The 19,204-nt window shown below is 40.8% G+C and overlaps 1 long non-coding RNA gene across 1 annotated transcript in view; it reads right to left on the reverse strand.

Annotated features, from left to right (window-relative positions):
• The window catches only part of LOC146806139 (uncharacterized), a 79,902-nt gene that overhangs the window by 57,358 nt on the left and 3,340 nt on the right, over positions 1–19,204 (reverse strand). The window contains exon 2 of the long non-coding RNA XR_014967982.1: positions 7,867–7,896. This is a non-coding gene — a long non-coding RNA (uncharacterized LOC146806139). The remainder of the gene's footprint in view (positions 1–7,866; positions 7,897–19,204) is intronic.

Here is a 19,204-nt window from a genome sequence, read left to right on the forward strand (position 1 = left end):
CAGGACTCCCATTGGGAGAGATAGGGGAAGTGGAGAGAAGCAGAGCAGGCACAGGTGCATGCTGGATATTTGCAGAACCTAGAACCGATGTATCTGCTTGAGTTGGTGCAGAAATAAAAGGACCAGCAGAGAGAAAGATATCAGGAGAGGTCAACTCATCTGCCTGAGTATTGAGCTTTGCCGGAGATACCTGGATAGAGTCACTCAGATCATGTGTGGATTTGGCGGCAATTGGCGCATTTGTAGTTTCAGCAGAGACATTAGAAATATCTATAGCTAGACTTGCACTCGGGTTTATTAGGTCGGGTTCAGTTGCCTCAGCCGCTGTCGGAGTTGGGGCTGACTCTTGTCGCTCTAAGTATGTTAGAGGTTTCAAAAGGCTAGATGCTCCTCCGATGTTAGATAAACGAGCGACTAGTGTTTTTACCTCACCCTTTGATGACACCCACGTACGCAGTGGGCTCGCTCCTAAATCCAGTTTGGAATTAGTTGTGGCAGCTTTAGTGGATCCTTTAGCCCCTGCTGCGCCTGATGCTAGAGCCTTAGCTCCTCCGCCCGGACCGCGGCCTTTACTTCCTTTTCCAACAGGGTTTTTTGTCCCTTTGTTTTAATTGCTTTTTCGACCTCTGACACAGCCACGTTAGATTTAGTAAGGCCTCCTTTAATTCTATTCTGCTTGTCATGTAGCTCAGGGGGCTCAGTAGTTAGTACATGTTCCAGATTATGTTCCAGATTATGCCTCATTGAAGATCCTTCACTTTGATTGCCCCCGCAACCAATATCTACACCACCCGCAAACCCAAAGTTGCAGTCTGCAGAAGTAACCCCTATATCGCCAACTGCGCTCTCACCGCCTATCGGGCCAACCGGCGTTACCTCCTTGTCTCACTCGGCCTCCATTGAGTGTTCACCTGTAGGGGGGTAGCCGTCAGGTCTGTTGCCGTGGGAGTGTTGGTTGCTGAGCAGTCAGGCCGCCCCATTCCACACTCGATTGCGGCATTCAGCCCATCGGCTAGTTGAAGACCCGGGGTGGATGGCTCTGAGCCGATGGCTAGAAAAGGGTCGAAGCTCCACCGTATCTAAGAAAGTTCCAGATAGGTCTACCCATTTGAGAAGTGTTATGGTTGTGGCTATCAGTGCCAGTTCTATTTGGCACCAGCCCGTGATCGCTATCATCACTGTTAGGTGCCGAAGCCTGCTGTTGAGCGCCCCCCACGCCGTCCATTATCTCTGCTGAGCTGCTATTAACAGTTATGGTTTCGGGTCCTTCGATTTGAACAGCCCGTCCGCGCCGAATGTTTCGCGGCGGGGCCATTGTCAAGTCAGGCTTCCACCGTTCCTTGTCCTCTTTGACCTCTTTTCTTCGCAGCCCCTTAGCACTGCCGGCGTTCCGTTGGCGCTCAGATGTCCAAGGTAAGCGCACAAGGCCAGCATTAAAGCCCAGGCTCCATCTAGAAAAACGGTTACCGTAGACCACTCCACTGATTTGCGCGATGCGGCTCATCTGAAGTTAAGCGCAAAGCCTTCTTTAACCACAAAAAGCCCCCGCAGCTAGGTACGTTTCAATCCTTCGTGAGTATAAGTATATAAGGCAACCAAGTTCCTCATGTTTTTTCTGTCATAATTCAAGTACAAATGCGAGTGTGGTGTGGAATAATAGGGCCACCCGGAGGAGAGGTGCTAAGGAGCATCCTATAGCGGCGGAGTCAAGTCCGCCATCTTCCTTTTCCTGCTCAATTCCACTCCTTTTCTTTTCTGACCAACAAACTCCTGAACCCATTGCCTATGACCCTATGTTTCGCTCCTTCCGAATCATTTCTTCACATACTGCTGAAGACTTCTCTTTTTGATGCATAAACTTTCTGTTGAGGTTTAACTAGTCTTCTTCTCTTATACAATTGGGCGGCTAGCACTGGACACTTTTTTGGTAGCAGCTGCATGCTTTAGAAATGTTATCATAGTGTATTATATTTTATGATATACCTGGACTCTGATCTACTCAGCTCCTTTTCCCTGTCACTCTGTATCAATCTCTAAGGGGCAGAATATATTTATTTACTTATTTTCTCATCCCCCATGGATGTTTTTTTTTTGGGGGGGGGGGATTATCTGGCAAACTGGTAGATGTAATCTTTCTAGCATATAGCTCTTTGATACTGCAATATTCTCTTTTACACCGATAATTTTGTACTCCCAATATATACTTAGGAGCAAGAACATTGCAGCATATAAATAACATAGGCTCAAATGTAATTACTCTGTCCCCATGGTGGAGAGGCCAACAAACTAATTTATAAATTACCACCAAGCTGGCAATCATTTATAAAGGTATTGAAAGGAACTGCTGCTGCAGTGGTTCCTGAGAAAGCATTTGACTTTTTGCTACACGGCTGCATCAGAAGAATGCAGACTTGTAGCAAACATAATTATTTTCAAAATGAAAATCGCAAAACAGGATTTTCTTTTGGAAAAGAAGAAATATAATTCTTCCCTCACCATATGAGTCTTCTCCCAGGGCAGGGGGAGCACAATACTTTTAATGTTCTTTACTACCAGAATTTACAGTAAAAAATTCCTACTTTGCTTTCTAACCTCTTGTACGCAGACAATCTCGTACTGGTCAGCGAGACCCCCATCGGTCTCCCACACTTATTGGATACAACTAGTCGATATTCAATATCTAACGGATTAACCATTTATCATGACAAAACAAAGGTTATGAGGATACATCCAAAAAAGGAAACCTCTAAATACTCCTGGTATATGGCAGATTCACCAATCGAACTAGTTGACCGATATAAGTATCTAGGTGTGATCATGGATAACAAGGGGTCTTTCAATTTACAAAAAGAAGCAATTAAAAGAAGAGGCATTACGATAGCGGTAACCATAAAATCAATCAAACAGAAAACGGCCGGCCCTAGCCCTGTTCCACTGCTACAAGTCTGGCAAGCAAAACTCATCCCAGCAATCACGTATGGGAGTGAGGGTCTGAGGGGAAGAGATGCACTCACTTTGGACAGAGCTGTCTCAAGAGCTGCCTGGATAATATTTAATTTACCAAACTACGTATCGCCAGCCCAAATAAGGCTAGAATCCAGCATGCAAAGTCAAGAAAAAGCCCACAAAGAAGCATACGTTAAGACCTGGTATAGGATAAAAACCTCTGATAAAGGCACACTGAACTCATATCTATGGAATTAAATACATCTAAAGAAGGAGTGTGCAGCAAGGACCTATTTGATAGCATCAATAGATCATCTGGGTCTCAAGGAACTTTGGGTCGCCTCAGGGTCTTATCATTGCTTTAAACAAATTGTTAACAAGACAGCGAAAAAGCTATTATTAGTAGATGACAAGGCGACACTTACAGAAAGAGCCCACGGATGGTTTGTGGTTCACAGCTATGACAAACCCTCTCCACCACCATACTTAGACATAAGAGTTAATAGAAAGTATAAAGTAAAATATCTTCATATTCGATTGGGTATTTTGCTATCTTTATCGCATCTTCCCCCGTGGAAGCGTCACCAGGGTCAGTCAATATGCTACCTATGTGAGGATGCCAATGAAAGTGTATTACACCTACTATGTCTATGCAGAAATCTACAGGCCGAACGGCGACAGTTACTAAAGCCGCTCTTTGTTAGAAAGTGGATAAGAACCTGCAAGCAAGCTGTGAAGGCATGTTTCGGAGGTGGAGATATACAGCTGGCATGTCGCTTTGTTAAATTCATGGAAGTGGCAGCGGCAAAAGCTCTTGCGTCAAGTGACCGGATCGCTTAATCTTTGCATTTCATGGCCCCTTAAATCATTATATTAAAGCAAAATTGAAATTATATGCTTAGTTAACACTTAGTCGTTATATGCTTGAGTAGTAAAGCTAACAGCAAATTTTCTTCACTGCTGTTAACAACCAATTCTTTACTGCTGTTAACAACCAATTTATGACGGAACAGTCCCTCTCTCTCTCTTTGATAACTGAGCCTTGCTTTCTTAATTTATGGTCTGTGCAGACATTTACTGTTAATTGCTTTGTGGATGTTAATACAACTTATGAAAGTTTTATATGTTTTATTTAAATGGTTTTAGGATATGAATTCTGCTGCTATTATGTTTTTTATATGTAAATTGTAAATGTTTTAATTAACCAAACAATAAATAAATTACTTACTTACCCTCACTATGTGAGTCTTCTCCCAGGGCAGGGGGAGCACAAAACTTTTAATGTTCTTAACTACCTGAATTTACAGTAAAAAATTACTAAATGTCTGCCTAAATAGGTCAGGAAGACATGAAGCTACTGTTAGAATGGCCTTGGAAAGTAAGGGCTTTCAGAGAAGTTTGGCCACAGTGGAGACAGTACTCTCTGCTGTGGCCAAGCTGAACGTCTGCTGTTATTTAAATGGTGCCGTCGTATTGGTGGTATATATAACCTGTCATCATGAGTGATGCATTGCATGTACTGTCACTTTATAAATGTGGCCCTTAGTTACTCCTATATGCAATGCTTCTTTTAGCATATTGAAATCATGCCTTACATTTCTTGCATTTAGTAAAACCTGCTTTTGGCTTTACCCTGTCTCCTTTTCCTTTGTCATGTCACTCCATACAAGTTTATCTTTCCTCAAGCAATCCTATCTATATGTAGTAAGTGGTGTCCTCGTCATGAGTGTCCCAGCAGGGTTGCATTTCACTAAATGCCATTGCTATGTTGTCAGCTGGAGGTGGCAATTGTGGGCTTTTTTTCTGGGCAGTCACATGTGATATACACTATGTACAGAATGGAGAGGATGGTATCTGATTTTTGATGAACACAATAAAGATTATTAGATAAATATTGATTTCCCAACAACTGTATTTGTATATAATTTTAAAAGGGTTAAGTCCAGAATGACAAATGCAGAGTTTGGTTTGAGAAAGGAGTGTTCACATTTATTTTTAGACATGCTATCTGTGGCTTGCCTGATGAAGGTATTTGAGTTACCGAAACACGCCTAGACATGACACAACAGGATCCACCCATGATCAAGGCCGCTTGACTGTCTCTCAATTTGGACATATGTGTTACTTCATATTTTTTCTCTTGTTTTTCATATATTACTGATTTTTGATAAATATTTAGACAGTCATGGTTTTAATTGTATGACTAATTTGACTTATTCTGCAATACTATTCCTACATTAGTTCTATTGTCGAAGCAATATACATGAAGCAATTGTTTGGTTATAGTTGTTCACTGAACGATATTTATTCAATGGAGCATATGTCTTGTCTTTCTGTTTTTTAGTTTTGCCATGTAACATTACCAGGCCTGGGCAAAAACAATCTGCGGCATTCCGCAAGTGGCGGAGTTCAATGCAAACTGACGTTTCTACCTGAGGGCATCTTACGCACTTACTGTTCAAGAGTTTTCTGCACTCTGCAAGTTTTGCGGAGCGCAAAGTGTAGAAAGCTCCTCAAACTCTGCGAGCAGAGTTCACTTCCCGGGCCTAAACTTTACAGGCTGTATGCATCATACATTTGTAGATAATTTGTACTAATAGAAGTCTTTTTAAAATTATTCATAAGTGATCAATAAGCCTTTTTTCAGTATCATGTTGCAAGTATGTCATAAAATGCAAATTAGACCATTAATTGCAAGTATGTCATAAAATGCAAATTAGACCATTAATTGCCTAGGGATTTGTTATTTACAATGGTATTTCCCCCGCCTTTGGAATAGGTATAAGTAGCATGGGGTAGATATATAGACACTCAAGTCCCTACTACATACAGCCTTTACCTTGTGCAGACATCTTTAAGGTGAGTGACAACTCCTTCAAAGCATTCAATTGGCATTGATCTCAACTATAGACACCCTACACCTGAAGGCACTCAATCCCATTAGGTGGTCTTAGGTGGTCATGCCCCTACTTAACACAGACTTAATCTTTTACCAACGTTTTTATGAAGAGCCTCCACCATCCAGTCACCCAAGTCACACTTTGAACACACTTGTTATCATGGCCTTCAACTTGTGAGTAATCTTTACAGAGAGATGACCCCCACCAGACAACCAAGTCTCATTGGGTGGCAAATCTTGATCTATGCAAAGCCTTCAATGTGTACAGAAGACTTTGTGGAGAGGCCAATCCCTAAAAACACACAAACCCATTCCACAGCCAACCTGCTACTGTGCAGAGACTTCACCTGTTACAAAGGTCTTCCAGGAGAGCCCACCCCATCCAGAAAGCCAGACCCCATTATGTGGTCAAGCCCTTACTATGCGCACAATTTTCTCATTGAGAGCCCACTCACTCCAGACATCCAAGTCCCATTAGCGTGCAAAACATACTTTTACCTCCAGATACCCAAACCCCATTAAGTGGTGAAACCCCCATTAAACACTGGCTTCCTCTTGTGCAGAAACCTTCATGGATTGTACAGAAACCTTCATGGAGTACCCACTCCCACCAGACAACTAAGCTCCATTATGTGATCAAGCCCCTGCCACTCACATACTTTCCTTTATACAGATGTCTTCATGGAAAGACCCCTTTTTTTGGTGGCCAATTCCCTACTACGCATATCCATCACCTCAAGACATACCCGTTCTATTAGGTGGCCTAGCTTATACTATGCACATCTTTCGCATTGCCCAACAGTCTTCAAGGAGAGCCCACTCCGTTCAGACAGCCAAAACCCATTAGTGGGCCAAGCCCCTACTACTTATACCCTAAGCTCAATTAAGTGACCAAACTCTTACTAGGCATAGCCTTTGACTTGTACTGACTTTTTTCCTGGGAACTCACTCCCTCCAAATACCAAACCCCATTTGGTGGCAAAGCTACTATGCATAAACTTCCTCTACAGATCCACATACCTCTTTATGTGTCAAAATCACTACTACACGCCTTACACCTTGCAAAGAAATCGTCACAAAAAGCCCACTCCCTCCAGACATCTAAGCCCCATTAGGGGGTCATGCCCATACTATGTACACCCTTTGCCTCTAGATCCCCAATCCCATTAAGTGGCCAAGCAGCAGCCATTTTCAGTTTTTTACCTTGTACACATGTCTTCACTGAGATCTCACTAGTCCAATACAGCCAAGCTACATCCCTACTTTGTACTTCGCTGGTCAATCCCCTTGTAGGCACATCCTTTACCTTGTGCAGACACTTTTTATAGAGTGTCTTTTTTTGCAAACAGACATCTGCGTCTTGGCTCAACCATTGAGTCTAGATGTGGCTGTCTGTTTGTGAATGTCCAGAGTTTTGCTTGCTGGATGGAAACTTGCTATGTTGATTAAATATATAATCAACATTGCAAGTTTCCATCCAGCAAGGAATATGCACACTTCTATCTGTGACCAGGGTGACCAGATCACCAAAATGTGTCAGGTGTTGTCCGTGCCACCCGCACACATTTTCCATGGGTCTATCAGTTGTATAAATCTGTGGTAAGCAACTTTGGGTGCACATTTTATGTACCAGATTGAAACTTGCAATGTTGATTTAAATCTCACACCAACAGTGCACCGCTGCCAATTGAGCATGGGACCTGGTAAAACTTTGGGGCTATATAGTTACACACACACACACACACATGCACACACATACACAAATACACATCTCTCTCAATATATATATATGTGTATTTAGATAAGCACACAGTACACTCACATGTTTACACATACACACACATACATATCTATGTATATACACTCACAGCCATATTTACAAAAACAAAACCATCATGGGCTACTACATTCATTTTACATTTTGCATTCCCATAATCCTTTCACCAAACTCTTTTTGGGCAAATAATGTACAAAATATATACAGTCTTTCAAATCTTGTAAAGATTGTAAAGATGTCCCACCTCACGTTCTTTTCTATTGGATCCTGGAGTCTAGAAAAGCAATTCAGTAGACAAACACAAATTTAAAATATATTTAAAACCACATATAAAAATGCTTCTCCAAAATCTGATTTTCAGCTCAGAAAAGACAACCAAACACATTTCTGTTATGAATGATACATACATCTCTTCACCAATTTTTAAATTCCTTGGTATACATTAATATGATAATAGATGATAAAATATCATTGCACTCCAATGCACAAAAACATCTTTGCGTTACACAATGCAAATAGAGGAGGTTGCTCCTTTTCATTTCTGACCACCAAAGTCTGGAACCCATTGCTTATGACCCTACATTGCGCTCCTTCCTAATCATTTCTTCAAAAACTGCTGAAGACTTCTCTTTTTGATGCATACACTTTCTGTTGAGGTTTAAATAGTCTTCTTCTCTTATACAATTGGGCGACTAGTGCTGGACACTTCTTTGAAAACAGCTGCATGCTTTATAAATGTTATCATAGTGTATTATACTGTATGGCAACCTCATAGCTGGAATCTTTCCTTCCTATAGCTCTTTGATACTGCAATATTCTCTTGTACACCAATAATACGGTACTCCCTAAAAAAAAATTTGGAGCAAGGACATTGCAGCATATAAATAACATAGGCTCAGATTTAATTACTCTGTCCCCATGGTGGAGAGGCCAAAAACCTCATTTATAAATGACCCTACAAGCTGGCAAAAATGTATAAAGTTATTGAAAGGAATCACCGCTGCAGTGGTTCCTGCCAAAGCATTTTACTGCTTGCCTCAGGACAGCATCAGAAGGATGAAGCCTTGTAGCAAACAGCATTCTTTTCAAAACTAAAATCCCAAAACACCATGAGTCTTCTCCCAGGGCAGGGGGAGCACAATACTTTTAATGTTCTTTACTACCAGACATGAAGCTATTTCTCTGATGGCCCTGGGAAGTAAGGGCTGTCAGAGACTTTTGGCCACAGTGGAGACAGTACTCTCCGCTGTGGCAAAGCTGAAGGTCTGCTGTTATTTAAATTGGGCAGGCAGACCTTTAAATTGGTGGTACATATAACCTGTCATCATGTGATGGATTGAATTTACCGCCAATTTATAAATTTGGCCCTTAGTCACTCCTATATGCAGTGCTCCTTTTAGCATTGATGTTTTTCCTAAAAGGTGAATAAGCATTTAGTAAAACCTGCTTTTGGTTTTACCCTAACTCCCTTTCCTTTGTGATGTCACTCTATACAAGTTGATCTTTCCTCAAACAAGCCTTCCTATATGTAATCAGTGGTGTCCTGGTCATGAGTGTCCCAATAGAAGGGTCACATTTCAATAAATGCCAGTGCTATGTTGTCCCTTGCGGTGGCAATTTTTTTGCTTCTTTTGTGGGAAGACACATGTGAAATACACTATGTACAGAATGGAGAGGATGGTATCTGATTTTTGATAAACACAATAAAGATTATGGCATAGATATCGATTTCCCATCAACTTTATTTGTTATATACTTTTTACAGGGTTAAGTCTAGAATGACAAATGCAGAGTTTTGATGGGAAAGGGGACTCTGAACATTATTTAATTTGAATTGATTTAATATTTTGTAGAATGAATTGTATTTCTCCTCCACTTCATTTGGGAGCTTTATTTGATATTGGATTGATTTAATTTTGTGTAGATTGCATTGTGTTTCTCTTCCACTTTATGTAATTATTGCTTTACTGGTTTTTATTTCACTTTGTGCAACACTTTGACCTTTACCTCTCATAAGATGGCACTATAGCATCTACGTGGGTCTGCTTTCTTTGTTGTTGAATTTGGTGTTATTTAACATCTGGACGTCACTATTGTCCTTATGTGATCTAGGTCTTTTGTGGATGTGGGTAATGAGGAATAAATATTCTTTGCTCCTCTACTGTGTGAGTGAGTGTTTTCCTTTAATAACATGTTTTGGAATTGGTTGTGTATCTATATACACATGCACACACCCACAACACACACATATAAAAAATGGTTAAGGTATATATAGATACACCGATAAGCTGAATTTTGACAAATCAAGAATGTACTGTATTAAGGAAATTCAATTTAGAAATCCATAAAGCGCACAATAACATTATTTTCAAATTGTATTAGCATTTGGCTCATATTTGGGTAAATGTTGTTTTTTAATTGATACAGATGTTTTTATGTATTGAAAGGTATCTTAATATTTATATTGATATAAGTATTTATTTGTATATTTATTGATATATTTATATAATTATCGATGGAAAAATACTTTTAGGTTGTGCACAGTACCTCTTCTCTAAAAACTTCAAAGAGTAATTCATCGCTTTCCATGCCTGGCTTGTCATGGCGATGATTTCATTTCCTGATTTGTTCCCTTTAAAATGCCGCCTATTCCCATGGCAACGCGTCATGTGATCAAGGCCCGAGTGGGGGTCGAAACGCGTTATGGCGGACAGGCTTGACAAATAATTAAAATAAAGTAAATTTGATTGGCACCAACTTCTGGGTCCGCTCCTCGTCCTTTTCTGCCCTAATGAGGCAGTGACAAACGGCGATTTACGTGCATATATATATATATATATATATATATATATATATATATATATATATGAAGTTAGGCAGAGTAAAACCATTTTTACCTCAGTACTTACCTTCATAATATTTGGTGCTTGGAATTTAGGGCTTGAGACTTAGGCTCATGATATTATGTAGTCGATATTCTGGTGGAATACTACTCATATCATGTGTAGGATTCACATGTGTGCTCTGCCAAAGGCATCACAGAAATCCCATGCTCGGGCCAGATTTAGCTACACTTTGCACAGGTGCTGTGTCACAAAAATAATTTGGTGTGAAGGGTGCACTTTCAGGACAAAAACTAAATATCACACATTGTGTAAGAGCATAGACACAGGCCCTAAAATGTGCCAGGAAAAGGGAAAGAGCAAACGTGCAATACATTAATAGATAGATCACTATCCCACTATCTCCCTTTTTATGCAATGCAGTGCAACAACTTTGGTTACTGATCTGGATTGCTTGATTTCTTAGTAAAATAATCCCTCAATGTTCAGGGCATCTGAAATGTGCTATCAGTCTAAATCCTAAACAAAAGAACGCAGTGACTCTCTCTGTCAGTCCTGCTTAAAGCCTTTATCTCCCAAGTTCATAACATGATATTAACTTGCCCACATTTTCTCTGCCAAGGAAGAGAGTCCCATGGCGTTGCAACTGTAGAGATTCATCTTTCTATGTTCTCTTGGACTGAGATCAGGCACATGCCTGAATTTAATTTCAGAGTTCCTGTTTTTTTATTATTCTGAATCCCGGTTCACAATTCTTTACCTTTGTTTATCCCTGTCTCCTTGCTGGGTTATTTGCTCTATATTCTGATTATTCTTTCATTTTGAAAATATTGAGATGATTTGTATTTATTATGTTTTTTTATTCAGGGCCTGATTATGATGTCAGAAGGAGTTGCCTCCAACGGACATCTCTGCGGTTTCGGAACCGACCGCCCTTGGGTGGATGGTCCAAAACTGTAATTACTATGCAACTGCACATTTTCTGATGGGAGTTTGTGTGGTGGTCGAAGACCAGCCACAGCACAAGCTCCCATAGCGAAATGTGAGTGACTGTAGTACCTATCCTCATGGTACCTGCCACATGGTGCAGAGATTTACAGGGGGCACAAGAGGTGCTACCTGCCCTAAACCAGAGGCCACAGAAGGAGGAGGGCCCTGCTGGAAGCTCCACAAAGTCACTTTTGCTGACCGGCCTTCAATCTTGGAAAACCCCAGTCAAGTTTTCCATGTTGGAAAACCTGACATGGAAAGCCTATGGGAAACCGACCTCATATTCTCCACAGTGGAAAAGCCATCCGTAAAGGATTATGTGGTTGTTCCGACACGCCGATGGACTCATTGAGCCCTTTGGAAGCCGTTTGGATTGAATGGCCGGTTTCGACTCCGACCACCATCATTGAAATACGGCGGTTGGACTTTAAACCAAGAATGTCAGTCGGTAAGCCTCCGACGAATGGTCGAAGGCTTACTCACCGACATCCTATTCAGGCCTTTAGTTGTTAATTAATGTGCTGTTTAAACAAGTACATGTATTTCTTGATTTAATTAAATATATTTTGTAATGAGAATGAAAATGTTGTTAATTTTATTTTATTTGAATTTAAATTGTACATGTATTGAAGAAAAATGATGTAAAGTATTACAGATATTAATTATTGTAAAATATGTTATTACAATGTTATTGTAATATTCTTCAGTTTAAAGTTGACAAATTAGTTCTATACTTTTTTTTTGCAATTATGAGTTTTTTAAAGCATTGATGGTGTGGAGTGGAGCTTGCGTATGATCTATGTTACTAGCGCCCTGAATATCTCTGGGACCTGGGCCCCCATCAGCTGTGTTCTCAGGCTCCTGATGGACGACTGCATCCTAAATGTTGGATTTCTGCACTTCCCCTGTCTAACGGTCAGCATGCGTGTCCTCACCTTGCTCTAGCGGGCCTTCACATGCTGCACTGAGTACTCTCCCCCCACCCTATCCAGGTTGTGCTGCCATAGAGTGTGGCTGACCTCTGCACTCATGGCTGCATCCTTTACACCATCAGGCTTCCCTGACAGTGAGGGTGGCCTGCAGCCATTTGCCCATGAAGGTCTGGCATACATGGCTGCCATGGTAGAGCTTGCAAGTTTGCATGCTATATCTGCCACTGATGCTATATTGGCAGCAGTGAATCTAGGATGCCCTAAGGTGCTGCAACTCCAACCCATGACTCCCTATATGGGATATAATCCTGGACAGGGAGGTAGGCCTGCAGCATCAGTGGAATGAGCTCCTCTGTGCGTGTGATGTGTTGTGAGGAAATACCTTTGATGAAATATGTTGTGACTATGTGTGGTATTCTGGCATCCAACTCACATTGTAAGTCTATGGTTTTCATAGATGGGCTAATTTCATGCACCTGTAGATTTCTCAGATCATAGCCGAAATATTTCTTAAAAAAGCAAAAGGAGCTTATTTACTTTTCAGAAGATAGGATATCTGTCAGTTGACTTTCACCCTTCTAATTGTTTTACACATGAATGAAGTAATGGTGTTACACTAGAGAATTGTCAAATGTGATGCTGCCAACAAGTGGCACTACTTGAAGACCTTCTTCCATTGTGAACACTAGTTTGAAATCTGTGCTGCATTTCAATGCTCATTCACAAACTTGAATTCTTGCCATATTCTGAAACAATATCCAATCAATTTTAGACTCCGAAGTTTTGCTTTGCCCTCTGGTTGATTTCACTCCTAATGCATTAGAATACTTGTTTGCCTTCCTTGAGTCTACCCATTGGAAGGGAGAATTTTAATTATTCTTATAATACTTTGATTGCTAAGATTAAAATTCAATCGTGCACATGTTCCTTCTTGTATGAATTCTTGCCATATTCAAACACAAGATCAAATTGATGTTACACTTTGGTTGCTTTGTGGAATTTCAGTGCACTCCTTTAGTCAGATAGTTGGAGGAAGGACTACAACTGCTCTCCTCTGCATCATGTCATTAAACCGTCTTGGCAGGAGTGGTTAAGAAATCACTGGTGTAAAAGCTGTTCCTTCTGTAACAATGATGCCACTTAGCTGGCTTGACCTGCAATATACTGATGCAATTTCTGGGGATAAAACTCTGCCTTGGCCGGTCCAAAGTCCAGGTGCAAAAGGAGGAGGGTTATGTGTGGGGTTAGCTACCCCAAAATGTAAAGAAAAATCTTAGCTACAGAAATGTCAACCAAAAGACATCCCAGCCTTGGGGAAAGAGGAATCTCCTTCACAGAGAGCTATGATGCCTTGTGGCACGCACACCTATAGTACTCCAAGTTCTGATCAAGTGGTTTATCACTTTTATCGACGGGTTGGACCTGATGGCTAACTTCACAAAATCAAACACTTTTTAAGTTGGCCCTCAGGCGACTCGGACAAAAACATTTAAGGCAGGAGCCCACATTCTTGCCTAGGTTCCGGCTTTCTCCTACCTGGGAATTTTATTTGACAAAAAACGTAACCAAAGAACAACTGATGGAGGGAAAATTGGGAGATATGAATAAAGCTATGGGAGCTATTGACAACTATGCTTACAGATTGGGGACTTGGTCCCCAGGGGTGATTTTAAAGTTATACCAGTCTAAATGCATTTCCAAGGTCTTATAGGGTAGCATTGTTTGGGGGTACATGGCAGCTAATAAGCTACAGATCACTCAAAACAAGTGTCTCTGTTGAATCTTGAAGGTTCCACAAGGGCAGATATTCTTTTAAATGTGACACACTGACACCTCAGGACGTGAGTATAGTAAAGGAGCTGTTTTTTTAACATGCCATTACCCAGCATGAAAATACTCTGCTCATGAAACCAGCTGTGAGAGGGCATGTCATTCTAAAATCAGTGCAGGAAATGCAGAAATACCTATTGAGCCTTACAAGAGCTTCTGATAGATGTTTAGTAACCTGATTCAGATTTAATCAGCTCCATTACTTCCTGACTTCCCTATCTGTTTTTTCACCTGCAACCATGAGAGGGCCCTTTGGCTGCGATGCTAGGTCTCCACATGACACCTTACCTTTTGTCCTTTTACGCAATGAATTTAGCTATCCCAGGAGATTTTTTTTTCAGCCCCTTCTAAAAGCTATGACATTTACACAAACCTGCATTGAACTTATGTATTTACAGTTTTTGCCCATTGATCATGTCCTTTTTGTTGTCACGAATATCCTGAGGACTTCTTTTTGATCAATAAGATCGATATGTGACAGACAGCTGCTTGGTCTTTTTGATTTTTGCACAACTCTTTTCATAGTTCATAACTGTAATGTTGTTTTTTATGGATAGCCTTCTTTTATGATTGTGATTACTTCTGAAAAAAGATGTATTTATTATATTTATTTAAGTAATTAATGTTTATATATGGAATTAATCTGGAAAAAACAATTAACAGAATTCTGACTGAATGCCTCGATACCAATGAAATATTGAATCTAACTCAACATGGTTTTAGATCTAACCACTCTGCCCTGATTGTAGTTACAGAGGAGATCCGGAGAACATTGGATCAAGGGGGAAATGCAGTCTTGGTTCTGCTTGATCTGTCGGCAGCCTTCGACACCGTGAACCACACGGTGTTGGTTCAGCGGCTCCGAGATGTGGGTATTGGGGGGTCAGCGCTGTCCCTCCTATCCTCTTTTTTGGATGGGAGAGTGCAGAGCCTTTGTTGGGAGGGTCTGCAATCGGAGAGCTTCTACCTGCCCTGTGGGGTCCCTCAGGGTTCTGCATTTGCACCTACCATTTTCAATATCTATATGTTGCCACTGGCCAGTTTGATTAGGAAGCATGGTTTTGAATTCACATCATATGCTGATGACTCTCAGCTCATAATCTCCATGGCTAAACATCCCAAGAACACGGCTGTTAGGTTTCATGCCTGCTTGGAGGAGATTATATCTTGGATGAACCATAGCTTCCTAAAAATAAACACTGACAAGACAGAAGTTATTGAATTTGGCCAGGGGCAACCTCGATGGGACGCATCCTGGTGGCCAATGACAGCCGGGGAATGTCCCACCCCTGCATCTAAGATCAGAAACTTGGGAGTCATTTTTGACTGCAATTTAACTTTCTCGGCCCAAGTCAATAGTCTCACTTCTTCTTGATTCTTCTTAATTAAAAACATGAAGAAGATTTTTCCCTTCATTACGAAGGAACAGCAGAAATAAGTAGTAGTAGCCCTATTGCTCTCCAAGTTAGATTACTGCAATGGCCTACTACTGGGAATCAATAAGTCCCAAATGAGTAGGCTTCAATCATTGCAGAACGCTGCTGCTAGATTACTTCTAGATATACCCAGGGGCAAGTCTACCTCTGCGGCTATCCGAACCTTGCACTGGCTTCCAATTCAGCTTCGTGTTGAGTTCAAGGCCTTATGTTTTTGTCCATAACGCTTTTTATGGAGGAGGTGCTAGGGCTATGGGCATAATGTTTAGACCTTATATCCCTGCCCGATCACTAAGGTCTGGTACCTTGAGTCTTCTCCGCCTGGACAGTATTAGGAAGGCAAGATGGGGTGGTAGAGCTTTCTCCCACTGTGCGGCAAAGTTATGGAACTCACTGCCTGTAGCCATGCGTCTCCAACCTAACAGACTGGCTTTCAGGAGAGCCTTGAAGACTTGGCTGTTTGCTACAACATAGGTGATTGTTACAGGCTATAGGCTTTACTAGGCTCTCACCCCTTAGCGCCAAGACGCCACGGCATACGAGCGCTCTACAAACATATATCCTATCCTATCCTAATAATAATGATTTAATTGTGTTAACTGTGCAATTACATTTTTTCTGCTTACATTTTAAGAGTGGGTTTTGGGTTTTGTAGGGTTATATGGTGGGAGGACAATTAATTTTAATTAGTTAAAAATACATTTTTAAGTGATATTAATTATTAAATTGCTTATTCATTTTCATAATTGTGTAATACTTTTTTGTGAAAGTGTTAGGAGTGTGTTGTGTGTTTTGTGCTAGTATATTGTGAAAGTAATTTATCTAAATGCAATTAATAATAATTTATTTTGATAGTGTAAAAAAAATTGCTTTCTAAAGTTAAGTTTAATTTGCAGGTTGTGAGTTTAATGTGCAGCTGTGAGTGGGGAGTAACTAAATAACATTATTTAAGAAATATGTTTTGCTAATAAATACATTAGCATTTAAAATATGTATTTAAATGAAAAATATGTTTGTGTTTTAATTCTAATAATATTTGTAGTTATTTCTGATGTGTATTTAATATTATAATATAAAAAATATTTGTATTTTTGTAACATATTTATATTTTTATGTCTTTACAATGTTTTTTTTTATTGTGTTGAGTCCTTCTCCAGGTGGTGTTTGCTTTGGGGAAAACAGACACACGAGGAGACTGTTTTGAGTGGATTCCTGCTCCACAATCGTGGTGAGACTCGCAATCGTAAAGCAGGAATCCAACCACTGGACCACCAGGGATTTATTGTTTGCTGGGGAGCAACTCGTTGGACAAGTTTTGCTCCCCAGGGGGCTAACTTGTTTTCCTGTGTTTCAGCCCCCCTGGAGGATATAACAGCTGTTTTTTCATCCAATATGCCCCTGTCAGGGATGTATATTTTAGTATAAATTAATAAACTACAGGAAGTAACCCCTGCAAGGGTCGCTTCCCTTGGGGGAGAATTTTTTTTTCACCTATTCCACCTCCACAGATGGCAGATCAGCCATTTTTAGGCTGATCTGCCCTCTGGGGAAGTGGAAGCCCACTAAACCACAAGGGATTGTTTTCTTGTTTGGGGAGAGCCCCCTTCGGCAAATGTTGCTCCTCTTTTACTCTTATAGGTGAAATCAGCTGTTTTTAGGTCGATCTGGCCCTTTGGTGGGGGTGGAACACCACCAGAGATTGCTTTTTTGGGCAGGAGTCACTCCATTCGGGGGGCATTTTTTTATATTCGTCCCCCCCCCCCCCCGAATGGGTAGATCACCATTTTAGGCCGATATGCCCTTTGTGGGGGTGGAAGTCAAGTATATACCAGGGAATTATGTTTTGAAGGGGAACAACCCCCTGGGTAAGCCTCACTCTCTTGGTGGCCCATATTTATTTGAATGCTGACCTACAATGTCTGCCCTCTGGGGTGTGATTTTGCCCCCTCAAGAGATTTGTGAGTGGATTGAGCATCAGGGTGGGTGGTAACACTTGGGTCATCTGGGAATAAGGTTGTGTATGTGGTGGGAGATCTGCTTCTGGTATAAGGTTTACTTCCATCTGGCGGTGTCATGCCTCTTTTCAGGGGAATATCAGTGTATTTTGATAATTTGTTATCATTTTCATTCGTATTTTAAGTTTCTTTTTTATTTTAGAGCCAGTTGTTTCCTTTGTCTTGTTGATGAATCTTGTTTACGGGTGCAGCTTTGGCAGATCTGCAGTTTGTGGAATCGAGTTTGGTAAGCACAAACATTTGTAATCTTTTCACCTAATGTGCATCCTTCACCTAGTTGTATAATTCTTTTGTTAGCTTTTTGTATCATTGTCTATCAAAGTAACATATTGATTTGTGGATATTATATACTGCCTTGTGTGCAATGTTGTTTTTCTTTCTTTCCGGTGCTTGCTGTGTCTGTGCAGAGTAAGGGCATTTGATCCTTTGTGCTGGTGTCTCTGGCGAGTGGGTTGTATTGTTTTAGAATAAACAGGTCTTTGCGTGCTTTGTATTGATTGTCTTTTCCTGTTAAATCTTACTGTATGACAATAGTTTTTCTTTCTGTGTGATAATGCCACACTTTGCTTATTACTTATTTTACAATGTTGCATATTTTTGACTTATTTGTCAAGTTACTTTTCTTAGCAAGGATCATGGCTAGCCACAGGATGACCTCTCTGCAGATTGTTGGTATGCTTTTCAAGTCTTCCTATGACCATGATTTTGATACTGACTCTGCATCTGAGGCAGAAGAAGCAGGCCAGTATTCTGACCACGAATTTTCAATCCAAGAGGAATCTTGTAATGATGAAGCCAGTCTCAGTGCAGGGAATGTGCCTCTGTAAGAGGAGGATACAGATGTTAGGCTGAAGGCTTCCCATTGGAGGAACTGAACTTTGGGTTGTCCCAAACATGGTGCAGCCTGCGTTTCCTGTCTTTAGTGGTGTAGCAGGGTGTACAGTGGATACAGAAAACTTTTTGCATATACATTTCTTTCAGTCCTTTATCGATGATGCATTTTTGAATGCGGTTGTTGACCAGACTAATATTTGCTGAGTAGTGTTTGTGGGACAACAGTGCCAGACTTAAGCCCCACTCTAGAGCTACCTGGAGAACTTCCACAATCTGCATGAGTTGAAGAGGTTTGTGGGTTTTACATTTTGTGATGGTCCTGATAAGGAAGCCATCACTGTCTTCATATTGGTCTACTAGTCCCTTGATGGCAACAGCTATATTTCCTGAAACCATGAGTCGTAATTGATATTTGCTTCATTAGATGCTGCATTTTGTTGATAATGCTTTAGTGCTGCCACATGATCACCCTGATTGTGACCATTTTTTGAAGATTTCTAGGTTTCTAGTTTTAAAATATGTACAGGTTTGCGAGGTTGCCCTAGATGCCAGCTGAGCTAGGTCAAAAAATCCACACATTGCAAAAAAGGGACAGTTTTCATTGGAAAAATATTTTGTGTGTGTGCTGTGTTTTGGGCCATTTCCTGTTGCGGGCACTAGGCCTACCCACACAAGTGAGGTACCATGTTATCAGTAGACGTA

The sequence above is a fragment of the Triturus cristatus genome, chromosome 8 (genome assembly GCF_964204655.1).
Source record: "Triturus cristatus chromosome 8, aTriCri1.1, whole genome shotgun sequence".
NCBI lineage: Eukaryota > Metazoa > Chordata > Amphibia > Caudata > Salamandridae > Triturus > Triturus cristatus.